The sequence below is a fragment of the Schistocerca nitens genome, chromosome 9 (genome assembly GCF_023898315.1).
Source record: "Schistocerca nitens isolate TAMUIC-IGC-003100 chromosome 9, iqSchNite1.1, whole genome shotgun sequence".
NCBI lineage: Eukaryota > Metazoa > Arthropoda > Insecta > Orthoptera > Acrididae > Schistocerca > Schistocerca nitens.
In genome coordinates, this window is record NC_064622.1 from 30,222,519 (window position 1) to 30,228,538 (window position 6,020).

Sequence of the window (6,020 nt, forward strand, 5' to 3'; positions counted from 1 at the left end):
CACAGCTGGTCTGATATTCCGTAGGCTCTTACTTTGTTTATCAGGCGACAGTGCGGAACTGTATCGAACGCCTTCCGGAAGTCAAGAAAAATAGCATCTACCTGGGAGCCTGTATCTAATATTTTCTGGGTCTCATGAACAAATAACGCGAGTTGGGTCTCACACGATCGCTGTTTCCGGAATCCATGTTGATTCCTACATAGTAGATTCTGGGTTTCCAAAAACGACATGATACTCGAGCAAAAAACATGTTCTAAAATTCTACAACAGATCGACGTCAGAGATATAGGTCTATAGTTTTGCGCATCTGCTCGACGACCCTTCTTGAAGACTGGGACTACCTGTGCTCTTTTCCAATCATTTGGAACCCTCCGTTCCTCTAGAGACTTGCGGTACACGGCTGTTAGAAGGGGGGCAAGTTCTTTCGCGTACTCTGTGTAGAATCGAATTGGTATCCCGTCAGGTCCAGTGGACTTTCCTCTGTTGAGTGATTTCAGTTGCTTTTCTATTCCTTGGACACTTATTTCGATGTCAGCCATTTTTTCGTTTGTGCGAGGATTTAGAGAAGGAACTGCAGTGCGGTCTTCCTCTGTGAAACAGCTTTGGAAAAAGGTGTTTAGTATTTCAGCTTTACGCGTGTCGTCCTCTGTTTCAATGCCATCATCATCCCGGAGTGTCTGGATATGCTGTTTCGAGCCACTTACTGATTTAACGTAAGACCAGAACTTCCTAGGATTTTCTGTCAAGTCTGTACATAGAATTTTACTTTCGAATTCACTGAACGCTTCTCGCATAGCCCTCCTTATGCTAACTTTGACATCGCTTAGCTGCTGTTTGTCTGAGAGGTTTTGGCTGCGTTTAAACTTGGAGTGAAGCTCTCTTTGCTTTCGCAGTAGTTTCATAACTTTGTTGTTGTACCACGGTGGGTTTTTCCCGTCCCTCACAGTTTTACTCGGCACGTACCTGTCTAAAACGCATTTTACGATTGCCTTGAACTTTTTCCATAAACACTCAACATTGTCAGTGTCGGAGCAGAAATTTTCGTTTTGATCTGTTAGGTAGTCTGAAATCTGCCTTCTATTACTCTTGCTAAACAGATAAACCTTCCTCCCTTTTTTTATATTCCTATTAACTTCCATATTCAGGGATGCTACAACGGCCTTATGATCACTGATTCCCTGTTCTGCACTTACGGAGTCGAAAAGTTCGGGTCTATTTGTTATCAGTAGGTCCAAGATGTTATCTCCACGAGTCGGTTCTCTGTTTAATTGCTCGAGGTAATTTTCGGATAGTGCACTCAGTATAATATCACTCGATGCTCTGTCCCTACCACCTGTCCTAAACATCTGAGTGTCCCAGTCTATATCTGGTAAATTGAAATCTCCACCTAAGACTATAACATGCTGAGGAAATTTATGTGAAATGTATTCCAAGTTTTCTCTCAGTTGTTCTGCCACTAACGCTGCTGAGTCGGGAGGTCGGTAAAAGGAGCCAATTATTAACCTAGCTCGGTTGTTGAGTGTAACCTCCACCCATAATAATTCACAGGAACTATCCACTTCTACTTCACTACAGGATAAACTACTACTAACAGCGACGAACACTCCACCACCGGTTGCATGCAATCTATCCTTCCTAAACACCGTCTGTACCTTTGTAAAAATTTCGGCAGAATTTATCTCTGGCTTAAGCCAGCTCTCTGTACCTATAACGATTTCAGCTTCGGTGCTTTCTATCAGCGCTTGAAGTTCCGGTACTTTACCAACGCAGCTTCGACAGTTTACAATTACAATACCGATTGCTGCTTGGTCCCCGCATGTCCTGACTTTGCTCCGCACCCTTTGAGGCTGTTGCCCTTTCTGTACTTGCCCGAGGCCATCTAACCTAAAAAACCGCCCAGTCCACGCCACACAACCCCTGCTACCCGTGTAGCCGCTTGCTGCGTGTAGTGGACTCCTGACCTATCCAGCGGAACCCGAAACCCCACCACCCTATGGCGCAAGTCGAGGAATCTGCAGCCCACATGGTCGCAGAACCGTCTCAGCCTCTGATTCAGACCCTCCACTCGGCTCTGTACCAAAGGCCCGCAGTCAGTCCTGTCGACGATGCTGCAGATGGTGAGCTCTGCTTTCATCCCGCTAGCGAGACTGGCAGTCTTCACCAAATCAGATAGCCGCCGGAAGCCAGAGAGGATTTCCTCCGATCCATAGCGACATACATCATTGGTGCCGACATGAGCGAGCACCTGCAGATGGGTGCACCCTGTACCCTTCATGGCATCCGGAAGGACCCTTTCCACGTCTGGAATGACTCCCCCCGGTATGCACACGGAGTGCACATTGGTTTTCTTCCCCTCTCTTGCTGCCATTTCCCTAAGGGGCCCCATTACGCGCCTGACGTTGGAGCTCCCAACTACCAGTAAGCCCACCCTCTGCGACCGCCCGGATCTTGCAGACTGAGGGGCAACCTCTGGAACAGGACAAGCAGCCATGTCAGGCCGAAGATCAGTATCAGCCTGAGACAGAGCCTGAAACTGGTTCGTCAGACAAACTGGAGAGGCCTTCCGTTCAGCCCTCCGGAATGTCTTTCGCCCCCTGCCACACCTTGAGACGACCTCCCACTCTACCACAGGTGAGGGATCAGCCTCAATGCGGGCAGTATCCCGGGCAACCACAGTCTTAGTCCGATCGGGGGATGCGAGGGACGAGCTGGCCGTCCCCGACAAACCCCCATCCGGACCCCCACAGTGATGCCCATTGGCAACAGCCTCAAGCTGTGTGACCGAAGCCAACACTGCCTGAAGCTGGGAGCGAAGGGATGCCAACTCAGCCTGCATCCGAACACAGCAGTTGCAGTCCCTATCCATGCTAAAAACTGTTTTGCAAAGAACGTCTGAACTAATCTACAGAGAGCGCAAACAAATCGACAAAATTTAAACGGTTATTAAAATACAAGATTGCCTAGTAAATGCAGTAATGCTGCTACTTGCGCACTGCTGACACACTGCTCGGCAGCGGAAGGAGACTACGCGATTTTACACTATTCAGGTACTAAAACGCGATGCTACAACTCTCAAATACTATAATACGCCCGAAATTTATGTATCAAACAATGCAAGTACCAAAAACACGCAAAGAAATTAAGAATTAAACTATGTAAGAAATGAGTGAGCTAGGAGTATACGACTTGCTGCTGCAGCTGCTTATCCAACGGCGGCAGGGAGCACAACAGGCGTTACTCCCCAATTTTCTATTTCTTTCTCACGGTTTTTCACAGTGCCCATTACTGAACTCGTAGATAACATGGACTATGCCATACTGCTGTCTTCCGAAGGCGTCAGGTGAAGGAATTTTCCTCTTTCACCAACCTTCCGACGTCATTACATTACAGTTCCCTGAAGATTGGAGCCATACATCTTGTACACTGTGCCCACGGATAGCCGCTTGATTTTATTCGTCAACTTGAAAACCTTATTAATTAACTAGTAAAAGTGTTGTTCTTTTTCATTTTAGAAGTGAACTCCATAACTCAAATTGTTGTGTCCGTAGATTATAGTACTGTTTGAAACGCCTCTTACGAGCCTCAGACGTAGTACTTTCGTTCACAGTCATGTGTGCGTTATTACATGCCGCAACCATAACAATTTTTATTGTGATGCAGTTTATTAATTTACAAGAGGACGAAATTAGTTACTTGCTCAATAATGAGTTTTGCACAGAGCATAACTGAAACATAGCTAACACTTGGTTTAAGAATCATGAAAGAAGGTTGTATACGTGGACGACACCTGGAGACACTGGAAGGTTACAGATAGGTTACATAATGGCAAGACAGAGATTTAGGAACCAGGTTTTAAATTTAAGACATTTCCAGGGGCAGATGTGGACTCTGACCACAATCTGTTGGTTATGAGATGTAGATTAAAACTGAAGATACTGCAAAAAGGTAGGAATTTAAGGAGATGGGACCTGGATAAACTGAAACAACCAGAGGTTGTAGAGAATTCCAGACAGAGCTTTAGGGAACAGTTGACAAATATGGGGTAAAGAAATACAGTAGAAGAAGAAAGGGTAGCTTTGAGGGACGAAATAGTGAAGGCAGCGGAGGATCAAGTACGTAAAAAGACAAGGGCTAGTAGAGATCCTTGGGTAACATAAGAGATATTGAATTTAAATGATGAAAGGAGAAGATATAAATATGCAGTAAATGAAAAAGGCAAAAAGAAAAATAAACGTCTCAAAAATGAGATCGACAGGAAGTGCAAAATGGTCAAGTGGGGATGGCTAGAGGACAAATGTAAGAATGTAGGGGCATATATCACTAGGGGTAAGGTAGATAGTGCCTACAGAAAAATTAAACAGACCTTTGGAATCCAGAGAACCACCTGTATAAATATCAATAGCTCAGATGGAAATCCAGTTCTAAGCAATGAGAAAAAAGTGGAAAGATCGAGGATTTGTACAAAGGCAATGTACTTGAGGGCAATATTATGGAAATGGAAGACGATGTAGATGAAGATGAAATGGGAGATATGATATTGCGTCAAACGTTTGACAGAGCACCGAAAGACTTAAATGGAAACAAGGCCATGTGGTAGACAACATTTCTTTAGACCTACTGATTGCATTGGGAGAGACAGCTATGACAAAACTGTTCCATGTGGTGAGGAAGATGTACTAGACAGGCGAAATACCTTCAGACTTCCAGAAGAATATAAAAATTCCAATCACAAAGAAAGCAGGTATTGACAGGTGTGGAAATTACCAAACTATCAGTTTAATAAGTCACAGCTGCAAAATATTAACGCGAATTCTTTACAGACGAATGGAAAAACTAGTAGAAGCCGACCTCGGGGAAGGTCAGTTTGGATTCCGTAGAAATATTGGAACAATTGAGGCAATACTGACCCAACAACTTAGCTTAGGAGATAGATTAACGAAGGCAATCGTACGTTTGTAGCACTTGTAGACTTAGAGAAAGCTTTTGCCAATGGTGACTGAAATAGTCTCTTTCAAATTCTGAAGGTGGCAGGCGTGAAATAGACGGAGCGAAAGGCTATGCACAATTTGTACAGAAACCAGATGGCAGTTATGAGAGTCGAAGGGCTTGAAAGGGAAGCAGTGGTTGAGAAGGAAGTGAGACAGGGTTGTAGCCTATCCCCGATGCTGTTCAATCTGTATATTGAGCAAGCACTAAATGAAACCAAAGAAAAATTTGATTAGGAGTGTCTTCAAAGGAGGATGTAACATAAACATCAAAAAAAGTGAAACGACGATAATGGTATGTAGTAGAATTAAATGAGGTGATGCTGTGAGAATTAGATTAGAAAATGATACACTTAAAGTAGTAGATGAGTTCTGCTATTTGGGGAGCAAAATAACTGATCATGATCTAAGTAGAGAGTATATAAAATGTAGACTGGCAATGGCAAGGAAAACGTTTCTGAAGAAGAGAAATTTGTAAGCATCGAGTGTAGATTTAAGTGTCAGAAGTCTTTACTGAAAGTATTTGTATGGAGTGTTGCGATGTATGGAAGTGAAACATGGACGATAAATAGTTTATACAAGAACATAACAGATGCTTTCCAAATGTGGTGATACAGAAAAACACTGAATATTACATGCGTAGATCACGTAACTAATGAGGAGGTACTGATTAGAAATGAGGAGAAATTTGTGGCACAACTTGACTAGAGGAAGGGATCGATTGATGGGACATGTACTGAGTTATCACCGGATCATCAATTTAGTATCGGAGGGCAGCGTGGAGGGTAAAAATCGTAGAGGGAGACCAAGAGACGAATACACGTAGCAGATTCAGAATGATGTAGGTTGCAGTAGGTACTTGGAGATGAAGCAGCTTGCACAGGGCAGAGTAGCATGGAGAGCGGCATAAAACTAGTCTCTGGACTGAAGACCACAACAACAACAGTGTGGGACTTATTTTCTGATAGCGGCTATCGAGACGAATTTAATGATGTGTAACAGTGTGGCCTTTGAAGGTCAATGAAGGTCGCAGAG